At 41.3% G+C, this 13030-nt stretch overlaps 1 protein-coding gene across 24 annotated transcripts in view; it reads left to right on the top strand.

Moving 5' to 3' along the window:
* ABLIM1 (actin binding LIM protein 1) overlaps positions 1-13030 on the top strand; it is a 206054-nt gene that overhangs the window by 85831 nt on the left and 107193 nt on the right. The window lies entirely within an intron of this gene.

Genomic DNA, 13030 nt, shown 5'->3' with positions numbered 1-13030 from the left:
GGATGCGCTGTCGTTCCTTTCATTTTGTTGGTCCTTTTTTCTTACTCAGCTATTTCACCATGGGTTCCTCTGTTCGCCCCAGTCCTTTTGGAGTCGTACCTCCTCTTGAGTCTCCTCTCTGTCCCTGCTTGGGGCAGCTGGTCTACCCCAGGATTTCTCCTGCCCTGCTGGCTCTCCTGCCCTGGCATCGTTTTTGTTTCTCTCTTACCCCTGCTTTGGTGTCTCTCCTGCACTGGCATTGTCTCCTGTTTTTCAGCAACCCTGGTGCTCTGGCATCTCTCTTGCATCTCCTACCCAGTGTCCTTTCAATTTTTACTGCCCTTTTCTATGTATATGTTTTTGCGGAGGTGCTATATGCTCCTCTGGTTCTGTTTTGATGTGCAATGGGTCCGTTTTGTCCATTGCTGAGCTGGTTGGAACCAACTGTGACCAGCATAGTGCAGTCCATGACCACCTCCTACACATCACCACTGCAGCACCCTTGCTACCAAAGCCCTGCTGGTTATGTTGAATACAAGTGAGTAGACTACAGATTATACTGTTGGTTTTCTTGGAAAAGAATTCAAAAGACAAGGCTTTTAAAGATAGAGCCTTGGCATAGTGAAATTGTGCATGTTTGAAATAAATTAAGCTAGGGCAATGAAATATTTTTCCAGAGGGGAAGGTGGGAAGCTTGGTAGGAAAGAACTTGCAAGTTAGGATGGTAATTTGGCCTGCCACTGTAGGAGAGTCTGTTCTTTTTGTGGAAAAATTAATGCATACCAGGGGAAAATACCAAGTTCCACTAATCAAAATGTGCTTTGCCCTTTGGGTGGGAGAAACCAGAGAACAGGATTTCGTTGTTTCTGAGGGCAATCCATAACTAATTTTAAAAGGATTATTTATAACAAAGTTGGTTTTCCACCTAGAGAACAGTCAGTATCCCCAAAAGGATGATTAATCCTTGCCTTCGTTGAGCCTGGATAGCTTTCAGGCTCACTAGGGATCTGGCTGAAGAGAACACTCAGGCGTTGTCTTAAGCCTATTCTGTTCAGCAGAGTATCTCGTTGACTCTAATTGAATCACTGGGATTTAAAGCTAAGTAAGTGCTTCAGCGTTGTCTCAAAGTTGGGCTCCATTCTTGGAGGCTTTGTGATATTTTTGAGCAAAGTCATGTGTATTATTAATGGTGGCCATTTTGCGTGGTATGTTAGCTGCATTGTTGTGTAAGAGACAACAATGAGAGAAATAATGCTGGCTTTTATATGGGCTTATAATGAGGTGCCGTAAGCCCACAAATGATAGGTGCCTTGTGTAGGTCAATAGCGTATGTTACCTGTTACTATCTTCCATATAGACAGGAAAATAGGAGCAGGAAAGCTGAGGAATCTCCTCAAAGCTACAAAGTGAGGAGCAAGTGCTAAAGTAAGGTTCAAACCAAGTAACGCCAGCTGTTCAGAAGTGAAGTGTTGTTGCGTTTATGCTACACGAGAGCCTATTAGGCAAGGGTCTATGAACAGCCTCAATGGGATAGCTCTCTAATTCCCAGTGCTGTCAGCACCAGTTCCATAGCCTAGATGTTAGTATAATCTATGTGGCAGTATCGTAGAACTTTGTATTAGTTAAGGTACAGAAGCAGAATCTTAAAATTATGTCAAATTATAATTGAATTAAAGAAGTGATACAAATATAAATGCAGCCTTGCAGAACAGTGAGTAATCTTTTATTACTCTGGGTCAAGCAAAATTCAATAAATGTCTTGTTTGTTCAAAGAAGCAGTTGTATTTGTATTTTTTTTTTCTCCAAAGGCACCTCAGAACAGGATTTGATGGCTTTGAGAGCATCTACTGGCTATCCAGCACTTGAAGTGCCAGCCAGAGAAGAGGCTGTATTCAGGAGTACTGTATCGGTCGTTAGTGCTTTCTCTGTGATAGTCCATTTACCATGTAGTGTTAAAAGTTGATAGAGTTTCAGAGCACACCATTATTTATTGTTGAAATAATATACCTCGAGGAATTTACTTCTACACTGCAAATGTTTGTAAGGTCAGGGTGGCAAGATGGGCACACCAGGGCACCCAGGGCAGGGCCTCTGAAATAAATGTCTGCTTTACCAGCACTGTACCTGCGACGTGAAGAGTTATGTTCCTCGTGAACGTGGCTGTCTAGTTTTAGTTTGAGGCTGTGTAGCTCAGTCCTTAGAAATGCCAGAAGTGAGGGCGGTACTAAATGACGGGCATTTACAAGATCCTTGATTGAAGGAGAGATTGTAAGTGTGGGGGACAGAGCTTCCATGGTTTAAAAATGATGGCTGAGGACAGGTCTCTGCAAGGGTCTTGTACGAAACCCTTGGTGAGATCGCTGGTGGTAACTGAGGGGAGATTTTACTACAGATTCTGTTTTGAAAGATCCTTGTAACAGGCCTATTTCTGTGTGGGCTTCCCCTTATCTTTCATACACACATCAGACTGCAGCAGTGATGTGTCATTATGAAGATGCCAAAAGGCATCTGGGAGACCACTGTCTTAAACAGGTCAGTAGTCCTCCTCAGATAATCTCAGGGTAAACAGCAGGAGAACTGGTTTTTAAAATTAGCATTTTTGTATTGACTTACCTCGAAAGGGAATTCAGTTCCTTTTGCTGTATGGAGTACTTTTGGCAGCCTCGAAAAAGGGAGCATAGGGGAACTCTGACTAGAGTTTGTTGCTACTGACTAAAATCCCCATGTGGGTTGCTGTTAAGGTAGCTAAAAGGCCTGTTTGACATTGAGTGCTATTACGGGCAACCGCCACTCACCAGTAAGCCAGAATTTCCATGCTGTCTGGAAAAAGCAATTGCTCTTTCTGCTAACTTCAGCAACTGCCTTCCGTGCAGCCTTGAGGACCCTTCAGGATTTGCAGTGAATAATTTGACGCTTCTGTTTATTCATTGTTTTGAGTAAGATTTTGATATGCAGTGATGCATATGAGATGGTTGCTCAGGGTACTCTTAGCAGCTCTTGAATTTCTAATTACTCTATTATTGTCCTATGTTATAAAAAAATCCACCCAAAACACTCTTTTGAAATAGTGACTGGATCTTCTTGTGTACGACGGTTGTCTTGGAGGCATAACTTAAAATTATTTTGCCCTTACAAGGCTGATCAACAGTTGCTACATGTTACAGACTCGCAGAGGTTCGGCGTGAGAAACATACGCTAAGCACGATCCTCCAGTCCTTCAGTAAGGAGTTTTGAAGGGTGAATTGATTATCTTGAAATACTGTCCCTTAGTAAGTCGCTCTGTAAGTAAATGCAGAGAACTTTTGCAGGTGTGATGAAGATCAATAAGGGCATTCTCAGAACACTAGATAAGACAGTCTGGCTTCACTATCTTTTTATCATCCAATTTGTATCGTGATCCATTTTGTGAAAAATTACTATGTACTAATGTAGAAATATGGCAGACTATATTCACTTTATGCTTCTTCCCTTTCGTTTGCTAACCACTAATCAGTAATCCATCTGTTAACAATCATGTTGAGTAATGCAGTTTTGGATTCAAAGACTGGCTTAGCTTAGTCAACATTTGTTTCCACATCATCTGTTTCACAGCACATCTTAGCTTGCTGCATGCTTCATTGTAAGATTAGTGCCTTTTCATTTCTGAAAATAGTTTTAAAACTGCCAATTGCTTTCCCTGTTTGAGCTTAAAACAACTTCTGATCCTACTCAATTAACAAGCTGTACATGACTCTTCTTTGAAACGATTATAATTTTTCTTAAACAGTAATTGTCATATAAGATCTGTCACTAACAAATATAAATGGAATAATTTTGTCAAGTTATTTTGTTTCTGGAGTATAGATGCTATAGAATGTGCTCTTGTTCACCTACCAAGTGAGCAAAGGCAAACGTGTGGACAGACATGGTGGAAGCTGAGCAAATGAAGGATAGTACTACTGCTGTTTTAGAGAATGACAAGGAAGGGACCTTAAAGATCATCTAGTTCCAACCCCCCTGCCATGGGCAGGGACACCTCCCGCTAGACCAGGCTGCTCAAAGCCCCATCCAGCCTGGTCTTGAACAATTCCAGGGATGGGGCAGCCACAGCTTCTCTGGGCAACCTATCCCAGTGCCTCACCACCCACACAGCAAAGAATTTCTTCCTAATATCCAATCTAAATCTACCCTCTTTCAGTTTGAAACTGTGATCCCTTGTCCTATCATTACACTCCCTGATAGAGTCCCTCCCCATCCTTCCTGTAAGCCCCCTTTAGGTACTGGAAGGGGCTATAAGGTCTCCCTGGAGCCTTCTCTTCTCCAGGCTGAACAACCCCAACTCTCTCAGCCTGTCCTCATAGCAGAGGTGCTCCAGCCCCCTGATCATCTTTGTGGCCCTCCGCTGGATCCGTTCCAACAGGTCCATGTCCTTCTTGTGCTGAGGACCCCAGAGCTGGATGCAATACTCCAAGTGGGGTCTCACCAGAGCAGAGTAGAGGGGCAGAATCACCTCCCTTGACCTGCTGGCCACACTTCTTTTGATGCAGCCCAGGATGCGGTTGGCTTTCTGGGCTGCAAGTGCACATTGCCTGCTCATGTTGAGCTTCTCGTCCACCAGCACCCCCAAGTCCTTCTCCTCAGGGCTGCTCTCAAGCCGTTCTCCGCCCAACCTGTATTTGTGCCTGCCATGACCCAGGTGCAGGACCTTGCACTTGGCCTGGTTGAACTTCATGAGGTTTGCATTGGCCCACCTCTCAAGCCTGTCATGGTCCCTCTGGATGACAGTCTGTGATGTAATCCTCAGTGCGTCCTGATAAAGTTATAACCCTTGAGTAAATGCAACCAAATTTTCTTAATCTCTCAATCACTATCCAAAGCATGGCAAACTGGATCCATCAAGAACATTTATTTTAATCATGGATCAATCACAGTTTTATTCTAGCATATAGACCTTTTATATATGTTGTAGAAGGTGATCACTTTTCAGATATAATCAAGCAGGTGCTGGTGTTAAATATTTCCCTTAATACTGTACCATTCATATGCATAAATCTTTACAGGGCTCAGGCCTTAGGCCCTGATCTTGCAGGCTGTTCTGTGGGGAATTAATTGCAGCATCAAAGTTCTAGATAACGGAAGAGGGTTGGGGGGAGGATAGGAAACAGCAGGCAAAATACAAAGAAAATAATCGTGTTTGTAGTTATATTCTAAAACTATGAAACAAATGGGATTTTTTTTTCCCTGCTATGTTTTGAATCTCATTATTTCCCAGCCTTTTTACGCATTTGTATGTGTGTGGCACAAAGCTTTTTATTTGTAAATAGCATAGGAGTCTTCCCACTTTGATTTCAAGTTACAGTTTTTAGTGTTTTGGGTTATTACCTGGCACTTACCTTTATAATTTTTTTATTTCATTCTATAGCTGCATCAGCTCTAACTGAAAAATTGATTTCTGCTATTGAAATCTTTCCATCCTATTTTCATGCAAATTAACTTTTATATCTTTACTTACAATGTTTTCTATGAACTATCCTAACCTATCATCCTAGCTTAATTAGTTAAACTTTTTAAGTCTTTATCACTTATTTTTCCTGTTAAAGAATCTATTTCTCAAGGTAGCAATGCACCCCATTTCTAGGCTAGACACGTGCCTTGTCCTCTGTTGTTTAGTGTTTTGTGAAAATCTTGCAGTTTCTACAGTACCTGCCAAGGGGTGTGTAGTGTGGAGTGGAGAGAAGTGATACAAATCTGTTCGTTACTGTCTTGTAGTCAGCCCCATGTCTGGCCATGAGATGCTATTTTGAAGGTGAATACTGCTGCTGTACTTTGTTTATTCTAGCTGAAGAACTGGGGCTGAGAAGCATATGTTATGGAGATAATTGATTAGGATACATAAGAAAAGTATTGTTTTTTCTTAGGTGTTTCCCTTGTTAAGAAGTAGAGTGTAAGAGCAGAGACAGAGGCCTGGAGGGTTAGTAGTACTTCTTTCTGGATCTAAACCAGAGCAGGCATGGGCTATGCTATCCATCTTCCCAGGACTTTCTCACATAATCCAGCCTTCTTCCTTGCGCTGCAATACTTGCTAAACTCTAACTTCCATCCCACCAACACGCCGAAAAAAGGAGTGAGAGTTAACATGGGGGAGAGCTGCTGGTGTGCTGTCGGTATGAATTTGTTGGCCAGCTGGTATGCTCTGACATGTATATATATATGTATGTGCCCTGTAACACCGTGATTAGGGCACTAGCTTTTACAGTGCCAAAAGAGATACTGTCCTGCTGTGTTCTGATCGCTACTGTGGTCCTCTTTGCATGTGCAGCCTGTTTTCAGCGGCAGGCTAATTGTAAGGGGAAAATAACAATACTTTTATGGACAATATCAGAAAACATTTAAAAATTATGGCAAATAACTATAAGTTTAGGAATTTTTTTTCTGGCTTTTTAAAAAATAGCTACTCTGGTTATAAGTAGACAGCAAAATTAGTCTTAAGACAAATTGGCACACTGTAGGAGTAATACAGCTAAATTTACAGGGTGAGAAAGTTTTATAATGAGTCTTCAGATAGGATTTGAATGGCAATAGTATGAGCAAGCTACAGTCTAGGATTTTGGCTTTTTCATACATGTATGGGCATGCAGCTCACTATTATCTCTTTATGGGAGTGCCTCCTTCCGCGATATCGTGGAATTCCCAAAGATCCCTGTCTGGTACCTGTGGCTAGTGATTGCAGCAACTTCTTTATCTGTCCTTGACAACTGGGAGATTTGATTTCACTCTCAGTCACTGTTCTGTCACCTTAGCTGATACGATTCTTACAGATTTAAGATTCAAGAACTGAGTCTGCAGATAAGCAAAATGACACTGCCTTTTTCATCCCATCTTTTTAATAGATGTGTCAGTAACTCCTCAAGACTCCACTTTCTGAAAGAGGAATTCCTCAGAGAATGTACAGGCTACAGACAGGCAGGCTTTACAAACCAGAGGTTACAGACATTCACCTCTGCGAGAAACACAAAGGACAGGAGAAAATTACTACTTCTCCTCTCTCTTTACAAAGAGAGCACGGAGAAGAAGTGATAAGCCAGATCTGGTTCTTGAACTTTGTTTGCTGGTGTCTCTCTGGCCTTTCATCCCAGAACAGCTTTTTTTTCGCAGCTCGTCGTGCTGTGCATGGTGCCTACCTGCCTACCTCTGTCCTCTCCCAGGCAAGCGGCTGCCCAGCTGCAGTAGCAGTACAGACGCTTGACAGCGCTTGACTGAGGCAATTTTTATTTTGAAACATTCAAGTTTTGAACTTCAAATCCTTTATATTAATTTAATAAATGATGTCCGCCAAAGCTGTATCAGGTATTAGAGAGAGATGTCAGAGAGCACTGGTGCCTGTAGGAAGATTTGGTTGCGTTTACTGCCTTGGCAATCTCTGGCACAGCCATCTTATCTTCATTCCTGAAAGCAGAAAGGAATGAGGAAATTTCAAACAGGCTACCAAAACACTATGCAGTAGTTTCACACCATTAAATCTTTGCTTTATTTTTCCTTCTTAGTAGTTCAGTCTTCAGCCAAGAAAACACAGCAGCCAATTGAAAGTTAGCATTTCAGAGCGTGCCATCTGTATTAGGCCACTCTTAAGATAAAAAGGACATGGCTGTCAAATCCAGAGTCCCCTTGCCTGTGCTGCTATGGGCACAGCATGGTCTCGGTGCTGTGCAAAAGAGCCCAGAGGTTGTGGAGCTGTAAGTCATAAAATTGTATATCCTAGTGTGAGCTTTGAAGTTACACCTGCTACAACATGGTTAGAGTTGACTGAGCATAACTCCAAGTTTATTTGAGAAGGTACGCATGCAAATGTGAGAACGACAAGCATTCACTTTTAAAAGAACAATGGCCCACATCTTCCTCCTGTTTAAATTTAGAGGAAACTGCTTTTTACTTCAGTTTAGAGCAGAACTGAACCCAGCATATTCTGCTGTGACCTCTACTTTGCAGCATACGTGTAACAAGGCGTTTCCCAGAAGCTTCTTTCTGACTTCCAATAAAAAGCTGAAGTATTCTGTGGCTTGCAGCAGAGACATGGAGTCTTGCCAGCAGGAATCTGCAGCTAAGAACCACTTAGCTTGAGCCTTTGGTTTCCTAACGGTTCGGTGTTCAGGGAGAGAATCATCAATAAGGGAGGCTGCAGTATTTGTTTTCTGTGTGTTCTTTTATTCAACAACCGTTACTCTTCAGGTAGTTGCTGGAGTTTCCTTTTCAGAAGGGTGTGGTGTGAGTACCGAGGTCCTTTTTCTGGATGATGCAGCAAAACATGTAATTGCTGTTAAAACTTTGTACAATGATCTCCTTTCTGTAAAGAAGCACTGACAAGACAGTTTTAAACTTTGCCCTGCAAATTACTTGCTTCATTTTGCTCAGAAAGTGCCTTCGGTTTCTCATATGAACATTGGGTTGTTATTGGTCTTTTCTATCTCTTTCTTTTTAATTGTTTATTTTTCTTTGCAGATCTGGGATTATTTTGAGATGTTTTGGTAAAATGCATTAGTGAGTACTCTCAGGCTGGTAGAGTTGCTTTGAATTTACATCAGTGTAGTGCAGTTGATAAATGTAATGAAATCAACATTGCATGAGTCACAAGGGAACGTAAGGAATGACAAAAATCCTGGTGATATGTGCGTGGAGTGATGTTAGCAAAGTCGATACTCCAATGACAAAGACTGTCTTCCTCATAGAAGAAGGTGCTATTGATTTTTATTTTTTCCCTTTTCTTTTCCCCCCGAATTAAACAATGTAATCTAGACTTCCCAGGTGTTCCAGTCAGTGTACGTGTTACTCTGGGTAAATTGGATATTTAATGGGACATTGATTTGTCTTATTGGAAACCTAAATGAGCTTAAGGAAGCATTAATTATTCATTTAAGCTGGTTTGTAAGCAAGAGTGGAAGTCTCAACCTAGTTTGTCTTGAAAAGTTCTTCTGTGTATATCTCATGTTATACACCTTTACATATTTTGTGTATGTTCATTAATAAAAATAAATTAAAAAAAAAGTCTCCAGGCGGTGCCCAGCAGCATTGGAAGTTAAAACTGTTACAGAGCAACCTGAAACTTTTGAAAAGTTTTATTGATGATCTCTTGCAATTGGTCTCTGTAAAATTGTAAACTTAGACTTCTACAGGTACTGTAGCTTCAGTAGTTAATCTTGGAGAGTGCTGAAGGAACAAAAATAAGACTAAATATTCAAGGAAATTGTTGCACCTGTTTGATCTGTATCCCTGCTTCCAGCATCCCTTTATTCAAGTGTAGACACTGCACGAGTTTAACTAGAGCCAGTTTAAAAAACCAGTTCACTCAGTAGCCTAGGTACTCTTGATGGGATGACATTTGTTTGAAACTAGATCCATTGTGTTAGTGGGCGTTTACACCTTGCTGATGTGAGCTAGACCGATTGATACACTGTGTTCAGTCTTACACAAAAGGATGCGTGCACCTTGTTATACTGGTTGGGCTAAACGGATATAAAATCACATCTTGACTTAATCTGACATGATTTGTATGTAGACAAGTCTCAGTTCCCATCAGTATACTGGCACTGGTAAATACTTGACTTGTGTTTATATTACACTACCCATGCAGTACGTGTGAACTTTATGATACAAAGACGATTATGAGCCCCAGTACTGAACCAAGAACATGTTGCGCTGGTGGCATCTCTCAGAAAGCTGTTAATTTATGTTCTTCTAATTTGGAAGATAGTCATAGTGTTAATATATTTGGATTGGAAACTTCATTAAAGGCAACGCAGCTCCTCAAGTTAGTGTTTGTCTTCTGACGCACTTCCCAATGAATGCTGCTTCCAGAAGTGTGGCGGATGTGGCATATGTGATCGTCAGGACTGTCTTAGGTGCTTATGTGACTCTCCATCCCAGTGCCTGGGAACCTGGTCATCTGTATTTATTCTCACAGTAGGGTGAGACTGACAGCGCTGGTACACCTGGTGTACAGTCAGGGACATTCAAAGCACGGAGAAACTAAAACATTCAGATGATCTCATTTTCAGCTGGTAGGTTACAAGCTCAGAGACTTGTCTGAGCTTCACTGTCTGACTTCAGTCCTTTAGAGTTAAGGGCATGCCATCCAAAGAGCCCAGATATCTGTTGCAGAGCAGGGGTTGGAACCTGGGTTATCCAGATCCTACATTAATGTCCTGTCACCGATTATACTGGCTGGAGTCTGATTTTGTCTTAGTCGTGACACAGAGTTGCCTTATTGCAGCATTGCTGCTGGTGCATGGTACCTGACAATATACCCTCCAGCGTGCGGTTGGTGTGGGGAGGGTTGGTGCAGGCAGAGCCGGAAATATTTGCTTTGTCAAGATGTGAAATGCCTGTACAGAGATGAGCCTGGCTCCTAGCTCAGGGTTTTCAGATGCAAAGCAGCTCACAACTTAACAAGTCCAGTAAGCTGGCTGGGCTTCAGTCGGAAACATTTAAATAAGCTGCTTGTAAAGGTATTCCTCTTTCTTTTTCTTTAGGTTCCTGTTCCGTCCTCACTGGTGACTATAAAGGGTCACCATCTGCTGCTGGGAAGCCTCGTGTGTATTGCATGTATCGAAAGGAAAAAGCTCGCAAGCAATTCCTTGCAGTAGAACAAAAATCGATTACTCAATCTTGACCTGCAATGCCAAATTGAGGCCAGTAAGACAAGCACCATAATTAGCTGCACTTAAGAGATCAGTCTTGGAAATAGCAACTAGCAGTATTTGTATTCATTTAAATGGCTATAAAGGCGGAACTGGAAAAAAAGGTCCATCATTGGACCAGTGTAAAAACATTTATTTGCTCTCTTGTAAAGAGCAAAAACTTGTCTTTCAGATCAACACCAGAAGATTAGGATGCTGGCATATGTTAGGGCGCCCTCCACATGTGGGTTTGAGAGAGAGGAATATTGCAGGTACAGATTTCAAACTGCAGCATTTAAAATCTAGGGAGCATTTGCCCAAATCCTTGATCCAGTTCCTCATTTGAGCAACTTAAAAATTCTGTTACCTTTTCTTCAGTTGGCATCAGGCCTGTCTCAGGCTGTCTGGATCTAAGAGGAAATTTTCCTCATAATAATTTAAGTTGCTAGCACTTGTCTCTATTTTTGTCTCTTATTTTCTTTCTTTCGTTCTTTCCCATTGCATAAACTATGTGTTTCCTTGGTTACAAGTTAATAGTTAATACTCTTGTTTGGAAGAATTATAACTTCCACTCCAGAAATAGTATTGCATTGCAGACTATTAGGTGAGGTTCACAAAAGGCAAGGCGTTCACTGGGCCCTTACTTCAATGCAGCTACTAATTGAAATACTGGTTTGCACTGACAACTGCATTCTGTTTACCAGTATGGGCTGAATAACTGCTTAAGGGAAATAGTTGAAATGAGGCTACCAGAGCAGGAGGTATTAAAAGCTTTGGGCTTGAGTAGTATTCATCCACCACCTTTGAAGATTTGAGGGGTGGGGGGTGAAGAACAAAATAGCAGCTGTCATATTAGTTTGGCTAGACTTACAGCAGAAATTATTGCTTGGTATATTTGTCATCCTCTGTTCTTGATGCTGTTACTCGTAATACTGTAATCACGTATTAGGCTTTTTTATTATCAATCTTGTATTTATATAATGCAGAATGATAGCAGCATTTCTTCACTGAGGCATTTATAAAGGAGAGTAATGTAGAAGGACTTCGTGAAGCCGTGGGACTTTTTCCCTAGAAATTCATTGAGGGGGAGGTGCAGTAAATATGAGCAAGGTATCTGTTATGTTGCTGCATAAGCAGTGACCTGAAAAAAAGCATAATCCTGTCTGGGGAGATGTTAGGACTTGATCAGGAAAGGAAAAAGAGAGATCCAGAAAACACCGACATAAAATAATGATGATTCCCAGTGACAGTGAGAGCGATGTAGGTGTATCAGCAGTCAGTCCTTTGCTGATAGTCCTGTCCAGGAAAAGCAGGACAGGAATGGTATGGAGACAGAGGCGTGGGTAGAGAGGTATGTTTTCTCAGAAACGTTCTGATGAGCATCACTGGTTTTAGAACAATATTACAAGGAGGATAACTTTCCCCTGCTAGAATGGGATGTGGGAGGGAGATTTGAAGGAACATCGTTTTCTTTGGGAACATTCTGAGTAATACTTTCCATTTCAGACAGTACAGTTGGGACTCAGTCTTGCTCTGGCTTACACCCGTGCATTTCTATTGGGGCCCCAAGCTGCCACAAGACACATTGGAAGAGAAAGTTAAACATTTTTAACAGAAGCCAAATGTAGAGCAATAAAACTTTTATTATGACAATGAAATACACAATAAAGCTGACACAAACCTTTCCTGTTACTATCCAACCTCTGCTCAGGGCTGTGGGATAGCTGATCAATTACCAGTACCTGGAATTTTGTTTCCCTGACTATATTGCAAATGATTTGGTCGTTTCTATAGACTCATAATATCCCTAATTTGCATGCAGAGAGGTGTTTCTGCTAGAAGTAATGGGAGTAGAAACAAATAACTTCTGCTTCTTTTCTCTTCAGATGTGCTTTCCCTATGATAGGTATGTGCTGTAGCAAAATGGAGGTGTTTGTAGTTTTTATTTAATGTAGTCATCTGTATGCAAAGTCAGGCTACCTGCTTCATCTGGTTTCCCAAAACATGATTTGGATTTGCTTTCCTTTCATTCTGTTTGCCGGGATTGTGTTCTTTCTTGGATTAAAATATCCCAGTTCTTGTTGCCTTGTGTGCTCATTGAATGGTTTACACACACTCGTGTTCTTGGAAAGAAAAGCTTAGGCAGTCTGAAACACTTTGTGGCACTGAAACCATGGAGGGAATTTTTCCTTGTCTTTCCATGGCAGCCTCAGTGGAAAGAGGTACTAGTTGACGTGAATGGCTTAAACTACTGGGTTATGAAAAGGCTGTATTTAAAATAAATGATGGTGACTTTTTAGATGAGCATAAAACATGAACAGATACATTTTTATCGTGATGAAAAGTGTCTGAGAACACAGATTTATGTACAGCAGAGAATATTATTTTTGTCTGGGTTTAAA

This window comes from Larus michahellis, chromosome 6 (genome assembly GCF_964199755.1).
Source record: "Larus michahellis chromosome 6, bLarMic1.1, whole genome shotgun sequence".
NCBI lineage: Eukaryota > Metazoa > Chordata > Aves > Charadriiformes > Laridae > Larus > Larus michahellis.
The sequence above is the reverse complement of the archived record's forward strand: the minus strand, read 5'-3'. Positions and strand labels throughout refer to the sequence as shown.